We start from the raw sequence: 15,449 nt of genomic DNA, 5'->3' as shown, positions 1-15,449 counted from the left end.
AATAAACTTTTATTCTCTGCACACCCTGTTAAGGAGAGATCAGAAGGATAAGTCTTTTCATAGGTGGGAAAAGCTGGATGTCCATTTGCAGGTTAGGGTGTATGCATGCACATGTATGCAAATATATGCAGATTTGCCGCAAGAGGGTTTTTACCCCTCCTTGCACATTTTAATATTGCTCCCCCACTTTTAATGCTGAAGAAGCCCTGCTATATTTTGCTTTCTCCCACCTCTAAGGGCAGTCTGCCTCTTAGTCTTCAGAGGACTCAATTACTGGAGAAAAACAAGGGAGGAACAATAGCATTGGTTATCTCTGATGAGTTATCCAATAACCACATAGCCAGCGAGTTATCTCAGCCCAAGCCTCAGTGCCTATCCTGGGCTGTGCATTCACTCATTCCACAAATACTGAGTGTCTTCTCTGCCTGGTGCGATTGCAGGTGCCAAGGATGCAAGGCTGAACAACAGAGAGGGAGCCCTGCCCTCCTGGAGGCTCACTCCACTTGGAGGGAAAGTCACCTCCAGGAAGCCAAGAGCGGGGCTGGTGGGGCTGGGAGACTGGGAAGGCGGGAGCAGCGTGGGAGAATGGCCTCTGCGCTACCAGCATGGCCATGACGACCAAGGCCCTTCTCTACCAGCCACTAAAGACTAATTAATTCACCAGCTGATGCTTTGGAAACAAGAGTTGAGTCTTTGCTGGCAGATACAGGTGAGGTCTTGTTTCCTAGAGACCTCTTAAGTCAGCACTGAGGAGTGTGTCTCCATTTCCCGCCCCCACCCCCAACCTTTCTGATCCTGCACAGACCAGACCCTTTGTATAGAGGCTCATTGCTGCTGTCAGCATGACTAAAAATACAGCACAGTTACTCTGAAGTGATCACTCTCTGAACTATGATCAAAACATTGCACAGAATTCTAGCCGGAGTGTCAACACCTTTCCCTTCCCTGTTTCTCCACAGCCAGCCTTTGGGGGACACCTGAACAACTCTGGCAGGAGCTCCCTGACCAGAGGGCCAAGGTGCAGCCCCGGGCAGCCTTCCAAAGGATAGCATGCCAATACTGCTTGTATTCCTCGCCTAGAGATCAGTGTGGGGCCTTCCCTGCTTTGACAGGGCCTAATGTGGGGCTGTGAATGAACAGAGAGAGAAAGTGTGTTCTGAAATTGGCAGAGCTTCTCACATCCTGAGTCAGATCTGGCCAGGGGTCAGGAAGGGGGAGGCTGAAGGAAAGAATGCAGCTGTCACATTCTTAGTGAAATCTTGATTGGATTTTTTTAGATGTTCAGAGAATTCTCTTCCCTATAGACATGTAGACCACACCAAAGAAAAGGAAAATGGTAGGCTTGAACAAAAGTCAGAAATGCAGACGCAGTGCATCCCGCTGACTGAGGATGGTCCTTTATACAAGCAGCATTGCCTCAGGGAAGGTCCTTGGCATCTGTCTGATAAACAGTAGATATCAGGCTTTCCACCCAAATGTGGCCCCAACCCTGACCTATGCATCGAAAGGAGTGGTGGCTCAGGCTGGAGGCAGGGATGGCACAGGCTCTGGCACCAAAAACTCACAGTGAGGGTATACTGTGTTTTGAAACAAATTTCTTCTCCCAGCCTATCTCAAGAACACTTCCCATAGTCCCTTGTTTTCCTGAGACAGTAACTGCCATCTTCCCTTTGTGGATGGGGAATCTACAGCAGAAACTTGGTAATGTGCCCAGAATCAGTAAGTCCTTAGAAAATCAAAGACTGAAATTCATGTTTTCTCCAGGCTCACCTCTTACAAAGATCTCAGCCACCAAGAGTGTTAGAATGGTACAGATGCTATGGAAAACAGTATGGCAGATCCTCAAAAAATTAAGCAGAATTACCATATGATCCAGCAATCCCACTTCTGGGTATATAGCCAAAAGAATTCAAAGCAGGGACTCACACAGATATCTCTGTACAACCATGTTCATAGCAGCATTATTCATAATAGTCTAAAGGTGGAAACAACCCAAGTGTCCACAGATGGATGAATAAACAAAATGTGGTATATACATATAATAGACTATTACCCAGCCTTAAAAAGGAAGGAAATTCTGACACATACTTCAACATGGATGAACCCTGAAGAAATCTTGCTAAGAGAAATAAGTCATTCACAAAAGGACAAATACCATCTGATTCCACTTATATGAAGTAGCTAGGCCAGTCAATTCATAGAGACAGAAAGTAGAATGGTGGTTAGAGGGGGCTAGGGGAGGGGAAAATGGGGAGTTAGTGTTTAATGGGTGCGGAGTTTCAGTTTGGAAAGATATTTTTGGAGTTCCAGGTAATCTCAAATAATCTTTGCCCTAGAAGTTATATCCCATGTTGCAACTGGTTCTCTGGGAATTACCCACCAATCTGATTCCTTTGGATATTCAAGGGGATGAAGTAAAAAGTGGCCGCATACATTGTGATGCCACCTCTCTTGTCCTCCAGCCTTGGTTCTGTGATGCCCACAGCCCAGAGAGGCGAGGACTCCCCTGTCATCAGTCCATTCTCACTCTCACTCAGCTACTTTGACTGTTGATCTGATTTGCTAGCAAGAGAAATGGTAGCATTTAGGAAGGAAGATACAAGATTAAACTCCAACTGCCCAACTGGTTTCCACTCCTCCAGTGGAAAATGTTATCAATCTGAGATCAACTTTTTTTGCCTGCACTTGTAAGTGCTTTCTCACCTATGAGTGGACAGATTTTGCAGAAGATCATGAAAAATTCTTGATGGAGTATTAGCACAAGAGCTGGGCTTGATGGGATACAAGTGAGGAAGATGCCGGGAAGCATGAGAGGGGAAATTGCAGACAGCAAGTTGCAAATGTTCTCTGCCTTGTCTTTCTGACTTAACATCCAATAGAATAGTTCATGTTACAAGAAACCATAAAAAATATTCCACACTCATATAAGGCATGTATTTTATAACTCTAAGTAAACATGGTGCTTTGAGTTGCTAGAAAAGAAGGAAAACCCTCATTTGGAAAAACCACAGGCCTCCTTGGAAGAAGTTGTGCTGGTGGTTAGGATGGCCTCTAACTGTTGTCTGCATTAATGGCTGACAGTTGCCATGAGTAATGCTCTGATCAACCCATAAAGCTGAAAGCAGATCAGACAGAGGAAGGTTCTGCTGTGGCTCTCCAGCAACCTGTCCCCTCCTTCCTCCTTTACCAAGTCAGACCCATGCACAGCCTGCAATGAAGAGCCTCAAATAGCTGAAAACTCATTAGGAAAAACATGAATGGCAAAGCCACAAATGAGGATACGACCTAACTTCTCTATCTGTCTGCCTCATTGTGCTGTCACACTACAGGAAAGAGTACTTACTTAACTCTGTGCTTGGCACCTGACAAATGTTCAAATTATTGGCTACCATTATTTTTGTCATTATTGTTATTTTGGATGTCCAACAGATATAGCAATTATATTTTCCAAGTCCCAAATTAGGAACTTCTGGTGTAAAATGTATACATATACCCAGGCAGAGAGTAAGATAGAATATTTCGATCCAAGACTGTCTGGAAAATCCCAGGTTGTGTGTAACCCTTCTCATGGGCTTACGGTTGAGAGACTACTCCCACTTAACTATGAAACTTACCCAAGTTCCTGTATCTTTTGGGATACACAAGGGCAGTGGTTCATCCGACTAATACAAATCCTGGTTGTTGCATTCAATTCAATTCACAAGCACACATTGAGCAACTAAATGTAAAATATTGAGCAGAGCGCTGTGAGGAATAGAAAAATGAAAAAGAGATGGCTCATCCCCCAGAAGCTCAAATCATCAAGGAGTGGGGAGGCTGCCAGGCACAGGTACACAAATAACTCTAATTCAAGGCAGACAGCCACAAATGACACATAGAGGTATAAAAAGAAAATGCACTGGGAGTGTGATGGCATAAGAGATTAATTCCTGCAGGGCAGAGGGAAGGGGGTGGGAAAGGCCTCATGCCAAGCACAGGGACTGGAAAAGATCGGCTTTGTTATTAGTCACTGATAGCACCTGACCTATGGGTGCCTCTAAGGCTTTTGACAGCAGTTCAAGGTATTTACACTTGATTAAGGGCCAGAAAAAAATTGAGTACTCTCTGCCCCAAAATGGTGTATAAAACTCCACAGTTAGAGAGCCGGGCTAAGGCTTCATTAGGCCCATTTCTCTAAGCCTAGCCAAGAGAACGATCATGGCCCAAGCCTGGTCCTCATGCTGCCTAGAGATTTCCATTCATCCCTGCAGTTACACACCTTTCAGAGCCTTCCTCCACGATGAAAATGGACCTGTCCTTGAACAAACTAATTAGTGCTAACACGTTAGGAAATAGATTGTAGATATACAAGCCCCTGGGGGCAGATACTTGGATTTGATGGCAAGATTTCAGTGCAGGAGCAGAGAGGGAACTGTTTTGAGCAGCTTCTGTTCTGTTCATCTCATGACAGGGATACCATGTCCTTTGCTTGCCTGCAGAGCTGCCTCCGGGAGGAAACTGTCCCCATCAGGGCAATGTCCTATGCAGCCATTAGCATAAAAGCATGGCTACACCTCTTCAGAAAGCCAGCAAGCTGGCCGCAGTGGCACACACCTGTAGTCCCAACTACTTGGGAGATTGGGAGGTGAGGGGTGAGGTAAATCGCTTGAGCCCAGGGGTTCAAGACCAGCCTGTGCAACATAGCAAGACCCCATCTCCCCCCGCCAAAAAAGGCAGGCAGAGAATACTGCTGGGGCCAAGAGGCAGCTGTGAGAAAACCTGCAAATGAAGGACCCCATGGTTGCCCTATCCTTACTTCTCATTCCAAGGGTGAGAAGCAGCATCACTTCTTCAACATAAGAAACCAGGGCCTTCTTGGGTTGCTTTCTCTGCTACCATCATGGCCAAGTCTGACTAAAGAGTTAGCAGCTACTTGGGGGCCCTTTTGATACCACTAGAGCTGACAATGGCCACGGGACAAGGTGGCTGGCTTCAGATGTGGATACGGGGCGTTTCCATCTCAGCTTGTCCCAAGCCCTCAATATTCACCAAGTCATCGTCTGACTTGAGTTCCTTCCCAAATAAGTTCCTCTGCCAGAAAGAAAGATGATTCATTCATTCAACAAATACATTGATCTTCTACTACCAGCCAGAATGACTGAATACAGTTTAGTGAGAAAGGCAGACAAAGCAATGCCGAGAGGTCCCTGTATGGTGTGCAACACGACTGAGGGGCCCAGGGTGTGACGGGGTGTGGAGAGGATACTGCAGTCAGATGGTTGGTCTGGGAAGCTTCTCTCTGTAAGAGCACTGAATATTGAAGGAAGATTATAATTCAGGAGATGAAGCAAAAGAAGGTATCCCAGGACCAGGGGTCTGAGTGGATGAGAGGTTTGGGGGCATGAAGCAACATAAAATGATGTCTCCTACCCGAAACAATGACATTGAATTTCCTCCGTTTCTTGAGGGTTCAGGCTGCATGAAATTGTCATCATCCCGGGACCACATCACCCATCCCAGAGCCACTCAATCTCACAGTTGCAGCCTAGAGGAAGCGGGAAACCAGCCCTGGGGATGCTGTAACGTGGCTGTGCCCCGGCTGGAGTAAAGTGGCGCAGGCCTGCTGGGGCCCCTGCAGGGTAGCAGGCGGCAGGTGCTAGGGCAAGAAAGAAGGGCTGGGGACTGATTGCAAAGGGCCTCCTGGGCCATGCCAACAAGTTGCCCCGTGTCTCCTAGGCACACAATTGTCTGTGCGTTAGCAACTTGTCCCCTTTTCAACTTGATGCAGAAAGGCCATATTTAAGCCTAAATAGACATTATTGAAAGTCATAATTTGCCGACAATTCTCATCCCTCCACCCACGTTAGGTATAGTGAGTAGTGAGGCAGTGAGGGGAATATATTAGTACTAAAGCCCCCTAGAAGTGATAGACGGTTGCACTTTACCTCATCAGCTTTCATCTAAATTAATGGAAAATTGGTGGTGGCTCATGCCTGTAATCCCAGCACTTTGGGAGGCCAAGGCAGGAGGATTGTTTGAGGCTAGGAGTTCAAGACCAGCCTGGGCAACAGAGGGAGACCGTATCTTTACAAAAACAAGAAAAAATTAGTTGGGCATGGTGTGGTACATGCCTGTAGGCTCAGCTACCCAGGAAGCTGAGAGGCAGGAGGATCTCTTGAGCCCAGAGGAGTTCAAGGCTGCAGTGAGCTATGATCATGCCACTGCACTCCAAGCTGGGCAACAGATCAAGATCCTGTCTCTAAATAAATACATAAATAAACAAATAAGTGAATAAATGGTTTCTCCCTCCCCTTTACTCTTAAAATTTACTGTTGGTTCCCTTATGTACCTGAGGTTGGAATCCCAGATAAGTAGGTGATATATCTCTGTTCTAGCACAGGGAAGAACTCACCTCTCAAGTCTCAACTCCAAGATAAACATGCTGTTACTGCCATGCACTTAGCTTGCAAAAACACAGCCATGAGTAAAATGCCTCATGCAATGCAATGCTGGGGATATAATTAAACTTCAAAGGAGTATCAATTGCATCATGTTCAGGAAAAGTGTAGAAAAAGAAAAGCGGTACTGAAAGAAAACCTAAAACACCCAACCACCTAAATTTATCATGGGGAGAAGGAAAATAAACTGAAGTGGATCTCCTGGGGCACCACATTTATTCAAGTAGGGCTTCTGTTAACGTTGGGTTGGAAAAGGAGTTTCCTATGCTTGTGTCTAGCCATTTCCAAATCTAATCTTTATGAAAAGACACATTCCAGGATTTTTGTTACCATCATGCCTCCTGAGCAAAAGAGGTAACGAATGTGAAAATAGCTTGAAACATTTAAAAAAATTATTCATATATAATTACCACATGCTAATATGCTTAATTTTTTTTAGATCATGTTTGTTGGGAAAAGGTCAGGACCACAAGCTCTAGGGACAGATGGCTTGCGTCACAGTCCAGCAGTCTTTTCTGCTCCTCCACCTTAGTTAAATAAAATACCTGACCTTTTGCAGCCTCCGTTTCCTTAGCTGTAAAATAGAGGAACAAGTAGCACTTACCTCCAGCAAGGCTGAAATGAGTCACTCCACAGAACACTTGGGACTCAGAATGGCACATACTAAATAGCCAATAAATAGGAACTCTTAAAATTGTCATTATTGCTAGTGGGAGCCAGGGTTTCAGGCTCTGTCTAGAACACACCAGTTTGCTTTGCAAAGACAGACTCTCCCCCTTGGCTAAAATTTCTGCCCCTCACCTCGGCTAGCACCTTTGAAAGGCATGTTTTCAAGGGCCCAGGTGAGAGGGTGTGAATGAGTCAGCTCATAAAAAATCAAATTAAAGTCAGTGGTATCTTGTCTATATATGAAAGGTAGCACTTGCACTATGAAATTATTATTATTATTTTTAAATATCATTTCCATGTTTTAACACAGGCAGTGCACTATGAAATTATATGGATTTTTTTAAAGGAAGAATCATGTCAGGAGATTTTAAAACTATTTAAGTAAAGATATGTCAAGCAGAGAAACAAGCAGAGGAATTCTATGTTTGGCAGAGAAACCTCCATTTTAAACCTATTTAAATAAAGAGTTGTCAAGCAAAGAAACAACAGATATCACCATTCAAAATTCCAGACATCACGCTTTACCAAAACTCCAGGTTATTAAGGATGAAATTGATGCTATCTTTCTGAAGAAAAAAAATCCTAGGGAAAATGAACAAACAAACCAAAAAAAAAATTTTTTTTTAACCTGCTTAATTTTTGCCTGTTACCTGTCTATAGCTGTCCAGGCTTGTTTAATACTTAAATGCTGTTTTTTTGTTTTTGTTTTTTAAAAAAAAGGCCAAATCAGGTTTTACAAACTGATCCATGTGGCTTCTGAAATGATAACCATCCAGTCTGTTGAAGAGCTTGCAGCTTGGCTTCCAGTGTTAAATTCTGCAACTCTAAAGTATTACAATCTTTAAAATGTAAGGGAAGGGAGAGACAGAGTGTCGTCCTTAACTTCTTCTGGGCTCTCTTGTTTGCTTAAAGTAAGACTCTATTTAATACCTTCAGAATTTGCTCTTGCCTTGAAGCAACAGACAAGTATGTGCGGCTCTGTTCTATATATGGGAACAGCGAGTACAAATAGAAGATTGAAGATTTACTTTGAAGCTCAGCTTTGCCAGTGCAAAGCCTCTGCCGAACACTGGAGCAGCAGGGACGTGTAGCACGAGAGCTCCCTGCTTCTAACAGCTAACATATTAATTCTAGGCGGTGTCTGGTTAGACTGAAGGTCAGGAATCTGATTTTGACCTTAGTGCTAGTGGGAACCCCATGGGAATCCTGAGAGTGGCTGAATGAGTGCTGTAATATTACTAATAATTAATAATGATGGTAACATCCCGAGTTTCTCGTTTTAGTGTTTTTTAGCCCCCAAAGGTTTCAAATGACTTGGCAGACCAATTGTTTCACCCACTGCTGACCTGTGACCGACTCAGCCATGGAATATTGCCCTGTTGTCAAGAACACAGCCACATTCAGTTTGTTTAAGCAGGAACAGAAGAAAGATATCCACTGAAAACTAAAGTGTAAATTTTAGGTAGGCAGGCTATAATTACCCACTTGAAATCAAGCCAAGAAATGAAGTTTAATACCCTTTCTTTTGTGAAAAGCACCCAGGCAACTTTCTGGACCATAAACAGACCTTGGATTTTCATCTCCTCTAACCCAGGGTTTCTCAATCTCAGCACTGTTGACATTTCGGGCTGGATAATTTTCTGTCCTGGTGGTGGAGGGGCCGTCTGTCTGGTGCAATGTAGAATGTTTAGCAGCATCGCCAGCCTCTACCCACTAGGTGCCAGGAACACACGCACACATATACCCCCTCCCAGTGTGACGACTGAAAATGTGCCCTGACATTGCCAAATATCTCCTGGGGAGCAAAATCACCCCCGTTGAGAACTACTGCTCTAACGCCACATGTTTGCAAGACAGGGATATAGATGTTAGAAGCAGCTGCGTCGCCAAACCTTTTATTCCTCCTGGTTGCTTAAAAGCTTCCTGGTGGAAGAGGGACACTTATCTGCCTGCAGCATTCAGGATTCAGAGAAACTAGCATTTACGGCTGAAATTAGCACCCCCCTCCAAAAAAAAAAATCAAAGAAATAACATAAGACTAGACTATTAAACACTACCTTCCCCCAGAAGGGTCTGTTTCTGGCATATAACTTCTCCCAAAGTGGCTGTTTTGTGTTATAACAGCAGCACTATGACAGCTTCAACAGCCCCTGAGCCTACCTCTCTCTCAGACTTCCTGAGGTCAGAGATGCTTTCCCTTCTAGAATCCACAGCCTCTGTTAAACAGCAGAAAGAAGGCCTAGAAACTCCTGGAGGCACTTGATAACTCCAGCTAGAATGGGCTCGACCTGTCCCCAGCAGCTTATTACCCTCCCCCGTTACACCCACAAACCCTCCAGGAACCTCAGCTCTGGGATCTCCCCTCACGGCCTGGCAGTAAGGGGAGCTGGATGAGGGATATATGGAAGTTAGTTCAGCCCAGGAGTTTGAGGTTGCAGTGAGCTATGATGAGGCCACTGCACTCTAACCAGGGCAATAGAGTAAGACTCTGTCTCAAAAATAAGTAAATAAATAAATAAATGTATTTTTGTATGTGTGAAAGGTAGGGGGTTCATGATGTGAAGTGTGTTTCTTATGAGGGGTTGTGGTGGAAAACAATTGCAAGCCACCTGCCTTAGGTATGAAGGGTGTCTGGAGGCTCAAGCAATCCTCCTGCCTCAGCCCCCCAAGTAGCTGGGACTATAGGTGTGCAGTATCATGCCCAGCTATTTTTTCTATTTTTTGTAAAGACAGGGTTTCACTCTTGCTCAGGCTGGTCTCAAACTCCTGTCCTCTAGTGATCCTCCTGCCTCGGCCTCCCAGAGTGCTAGGATTACAGGTGTGAGCCAACCTGCACCTAGCTCATTTTTTTAACTTTTTATTTTGAACTAATTTCAGATTGGCAGAAAAGTTGCAAATAGTACAAGGAACTTCCACATATCCCTCATTCAGCTTCCCCTACTGTTAACATCTTATGGAACCACAGTACAGTTGTAACTAGGAAATTAACCTTGGTATGATACTATCAACCAAACTAAAGACACCAGTTTTCCACTGATGTCCCTTTTCAGTGCCAGGGTCCTATCCAGCACCCCACATTGCATTTAGCTGTCCTATCTCCTTGGTCTCCCCAAGTCTGTGGCTGTCCCTCAGTCTTTCCTGGACTTTCATGACCCTGACACTTTTGAAGAGTATTGATCAGCTATTTTGTCAAGTGTCCTTGGTTTCTATGATGTTGTTTCATTATTGGACTGAGGTTATACATTTTTCATCAAGAATGGAATAGAGGTGATGTTGTGCCTCCCAAAATATGTATCTTAAACAGAAATTTCTGGAAACTACCTTTACTATGTGAGGTACACCCTGACATTTTCTATTATTCTTTTAAAATGCTGGTTTCACAAACCATATTGGTTCACAGCCTCTCATGGTTTGGAAAACACTGCCCAAGGGCCAGCTCCCACCCACTGGTCCCTTCTGGAACCCCTCTCCTCTGTGCCTCCACGACTCCGCACGGTCCGGGTTTTCTTTCTTCCTCCCTGACCAGCTCTCCCTGTATGTTTCTGGACTTCTGGTCCTCCATTCTTCAGTGTGATCTTCTCTCACTACACTTACTTCCTCAGTGAACTGAGCCACTCCTTGCATTTCAACTTGCCTCTCCACCCAGGTGACCCAGTTCTGAAGGGACTAGCTCCCGACAGCCTGCTCCAAGAAGACTTCTCACTTGCCCAGCCTTCATGGAGCTTGCTTTTCTAGCACTCAGAGGCAATGAAAGTCGGTGATTGTAACTGTGAGCTTAATCCTGCCTCTCTAACTAAACTGGGCTCCCGTGGCCTGGCATAGAAGGTTGTCCTTACGGCATTGTCCTTGCTTCTCTCATCGTGAACAACTGCTATAGTTGGTGTGTTAGATGTCCACACACCCTGGCATCCACGCACAAACACATGCGCACACACAGGCACGCACGCAGGCACAGCACTAGCACAGGGGCTCTGCCTGAAGCGGGCATGGGTGGATGCTTGCCGGAGAACAGTCTGGCTAGCCTCAGGAAACTTTAAACAAATCTAATAGGGCTTTGCCCTCCCTTCCAAGGAGCGCTGATCACAGAGGAACGCTCATGTGTTCTCCTGGCCCAGAAGCTCTGGGGACACTAAGTGTTGGGGGCCAGGCTGGCGGGACGCTCAGGCTCCCCTATGCGTGAACGTATATCTGTTGTAAAATCTTTGGAAGAACGTCCAAAGAAGAGATAGCATCGTGTCCTTGGGAGTTGAATCGAGCACTGCTTGCAAAGGAGAAGCACGTGCATGCCAGGCGCGGCCCCTCCGCTCCGGCCTCCCGCGGCTGTCGCCCTCGCCTGCAATGTTGAGTGCCCTCGGCGACTCGCACTGCCGCGTGCCACCGGCAGGTGTCTCTTTCCTGGCTTCGGAACCTATTGTGAGTTCGCCAAATGGAGGCGCGGGGAGGAGGGGGCGGGATCAGGAGGGGCGGCGGGAGCGGGAGCAGGAGCGGGGGGCGGCGCCGCCCCGGCCTGCCGCGGGGTCGCGGGTCCTCCCCTTCGAAACCGGTGGCTGCGCGCTCAGCAGGCCGCGGAGAGGAGCCACCTCGTCACGTGGGGGAGGAAGTGCCTTCCTGGCCTCCAAACCTGCTGGCTCTTGTTTCTGAGGTTTTACGGCCAGAAGTGCCCGATCCCCTCTCAACCCAAGATCAACGGGCAAGCACTTGAAATGTGCTCAGCGGAAAAAAAAAAACAACAAAAACACACCAACGGGCATGACCCTGGGAAATTTTCTCCCCTTTCCCGTGTTTCTCCTTCTTACCTTTCCAAAAAGCAATAGGAAAAAGGGGCTGCCGCCCTACCATTTTTTCCCCTTAGGGAAATTCGGTTTCCTAACATGTCCTGTTTTGAAAGAGGCCCATGTATTGGGTAATGACAGCAGCCTGCTAGGCGGAGGTCAGGCCAGTAGCAGTCTTTTTTATTCTTTTATTTAACAAAGGTTTATTGATCATCTATTAATATCAGACACTGTAGGGGAGATAAAGTAGTGAGCAAGAACTCAGACTCTGCCTTGGCTACCCCGACCACCAAAGGAATGAGTTATCAGGCAGCAAGATGACTCTGGTGCCTAAAACTTGAAAATCCAAGACGCTGTGGAGCAGAAAATCCCCGCTGTCAAAGCAATCACGCACTCTTTGCCTCTGGTTAGAGGGTGGATGCAGGTTTGCATTTCTTTGGACCTTTTCTCTTAATTTGTTACTTTGTTTCATTTATTTACTTTTTTCTCTTTTTTTTTTTTTGAGGTAGGGTCTCATTTTATGGTGTGAGCTAGAGTGCAGTGTCATAGCTCACTGCAACCTCAAACTCCTGAGCTCAAGCAATCCTCCTGCCTCAGCCTCCCAAGTAGATGGGATTACAGGGGCACCCCACCATTCCTAGCTAGTTTTTCTTATTTTTTTGTAGAGACAGAGGTCTTGATATATTGCCCATTCTGGTCTTGAACTGCTGGCCTCAAGTGATCCTTCCACTTTCACCTCCCAAAGTGCTGGGATTACAGGCTTGAGGCTCAGAGCCAGTTTCTGTCCTTAAGGAGTTTGCAGCTCAGTAAGGGCAGTAAACTGATAAACATGGAAATGAGCAATTAAATGCTGCCGGAGCCTGGTCAGTTAGATGTCTTGATCCCACTGATTGTAGGGCACAAGAAGAACCAGGACACAGGCCCTGGGGACAGCACTAGGGTCTGGGGTCAGAAGCAAAGCCCAACCCAAATGATATCGAGTCACATAGGAAAGCCACCACCCTGGTGCTGGTGCCCAGGAAGAACATCAGTTGTCCTCTATCCTGGGACAAAATAATAAAGGTGCCCTAATTCCTGATCTTGGGTCTGCTCTTCCTTCGCTCATCCTATTCCCCTACAAATTCATTTCCTGGGAAGTTCCTAGGAATTGGTATCAAATATCCATATATTTTCCTTCCCTTCTCATGAACCTGTGCTGAAGAATATGGCTGATATCCCTGTGTCTACCATTATGTAGCTCAGTTTTGCATCGTTGTTGCTGTTTTTCATTTGTTTTTAATGTGCTGGAATTATGTTTGGGCTTTTTTACTTGTTTTTGGAAATAAGTTTTAAAAATTCGGAACTCCAGAAAAGACCTTCTTTTCTCACTAACTAGCTTAACGGAACACTAGACAATGTGGTTCTAACCTCCAGGGTTTTTAGGCAGCAAAAATCTCTTCACATAGCCAGAAAAATAGTCACAAATTCCCACGACACACTTTCAGGCCATGTTGCAGCTCTTGGCCTGCTTGAGGGCTGTGGGAGGGAGTCAGTGCTGGAGATATGAGCTGGAAGCTTCCTGGAGTCCCTCCACACTGTTATTTTGTCCCTTTTCCCCTAAGTGGAAAACACAGAGTCCTCTACAAGCACTGTTATGTTGTTTTGTTTGTTTGTTTTGCTTTATAAAAATACACAGACTTCTGTGTTCAGTTTCCTCTAAGCTCTGTGTTAATACTAAACATTTTGTGTTATTTTCAAAGAAGAAAACTTGCCTTGTTTAAAAGCATACCAGAGTCTTGTTTACTCTTTTGTCTGTCTGTTCATACCAGGGTCATTCCTGACTGACTACCTAAAGTGCCCTAGTAGTTACAATGGGATAATTCAACTCCTTTCCTAGCTGTTGAGTGCTAAACTCATTCTCCTTGGGACATATGCCATGTCTTATCTAGAAAGATATCCAGAAAGCAACAGTTATGGTTATTTACTAGGGTGGTAAGAACATTGGGTATGTAAATAAGAAAAATTAGATACATCCTGATCATCCTTAGGTTCCCTTTGGAGAAGGACACATATTTCCCAAGAAACCAAAATCTTTCTTCTCTAAATCTCACATAGTCCAAACCAGGTTTCAGAAAATGGCCATTCAGTATAAATTGAATCCCATTATCACATTTAAAATATTGAAGTTATCACACAGAAAAACTACTTCAGCATACCAAATTTTAAAAAATATATTAAGAAAGAGGCGGCCTGATCTGTGACAATCTCATAAAACTTTGCATTAGGAAATGTCTTAAGTATTATCTAATCCAAATTCCAAACAACATCTATTGAAGAAGACAGAAAATAAACAGTTAAACCAGTACATTTATCATGTAATGTCAGGTAGTGATAAATACATTGAAGGAAAAGCAGGGTAAAGAGATTGGGAAATGAGAATGCTGCTTTAGGCTGGGAGGTAAGGGAGGTCCTATTCAGGAGGTGACATTTGGACAAAGACCTGACTTTTGGACAAATCCCTTGAACTGAGGGGTGAGCCGTGTCAATATCTGGGGGCCATTGTAGCAAAGGCCCTGCAATGATGAATGCTTGATGCCTGAGGATAACAAGGAGTCAGCATGGATACAGTGCAGTGGAGGCCATGAGGGGAAAGAGGTAGGAAGTGAAGTTTGAGAGGTAGCCAGGAGCCATGTGGCCTTGAAGGCCAAGGGTCACACTTTGAGAGCAGGGGCATGACATGATTTCAAGACCTTTTCCATCTTAGTTGCTGTCTTCTCTATATATTATTATTTAGCTGCTCAAAGTCTCTGTAAAATGTAGTAACCCAGAATTGCCTCTGATATTTCAGGTGAAGCCTAACTTGCACAGAGTTAGACCATCTCCTCCTTTATTCTGGACATTATACTTCTATTAATACAATCTGAGGCCTCTCATGTCACATTTTAGGAAGCCATTTATTGAAATTACTGTTTTCTTCTCCATATTGCACACTTAAACCACACTTCCCACCCCAGGTTTCTTTCCCATCCTCACCCTCCTGTCTCCTGGCCTATGTACCTGACATTACATGATGAGTGTACTGATTTAACTATTTATTTTCTGTCTTCCTTGATAGATTATAAGGCCAAAGAAGGCTGGGGCTTTGTTTTCCTCTCCCATCCTTGAGACATCTTAGGTACTCGATGAGCAAATTTTGACAGACTCAAGGAATAAAATAAGGCCATACTGCAAAGCTACAGAAAGGAAGCCTCTGAGAGCCATGTCCAAACACGGGGAGGAGCTCCTCTGCGGAAGAGGCCTTTCCCAGTGGCCAGGCCTAAAGGACAGTGGGTGCTCAGGGAAAGGAGGGCTGGGTAGGTTTTTGCCCCTCCTCTCCTTTTCCCTCTTCGCGCTTGATTTCACTTAATTTTACACTCCTCTGTGCACACGTGTGCTCATAGGTTAGTTCTAGTTTAATAGCGTGTACATGTGGGTTTGTTTTTCCATTCTTGTGAAACTTCACTTAGGATAATGGTCTCCAGTTGCATTGAAATTACTGCAAAAGGCATTAATTTGTCCTTTTTTATGGCTGAGTAGTAATCCATAGTATACA

The sequence above is a fragment of the Lemur catta genome, chromosome 13 (genome assembly GCF_020740605.2).
Source record: "Lemur catta isolate mLemCat1 chromosome 13, mLemCat1.pri, whole genome shotgun sequence".
Classification (NCBI taxonomy): Eukaryota; Metazoa; Chordata; class Mammalia; order Primates; family Lemuridae; genus Lemur; species Lemur catta.
The sequence above is the reverse complement of the archived record's forward strand: the minus strand, read 5'-3'. Positions refer to the sequence as shown.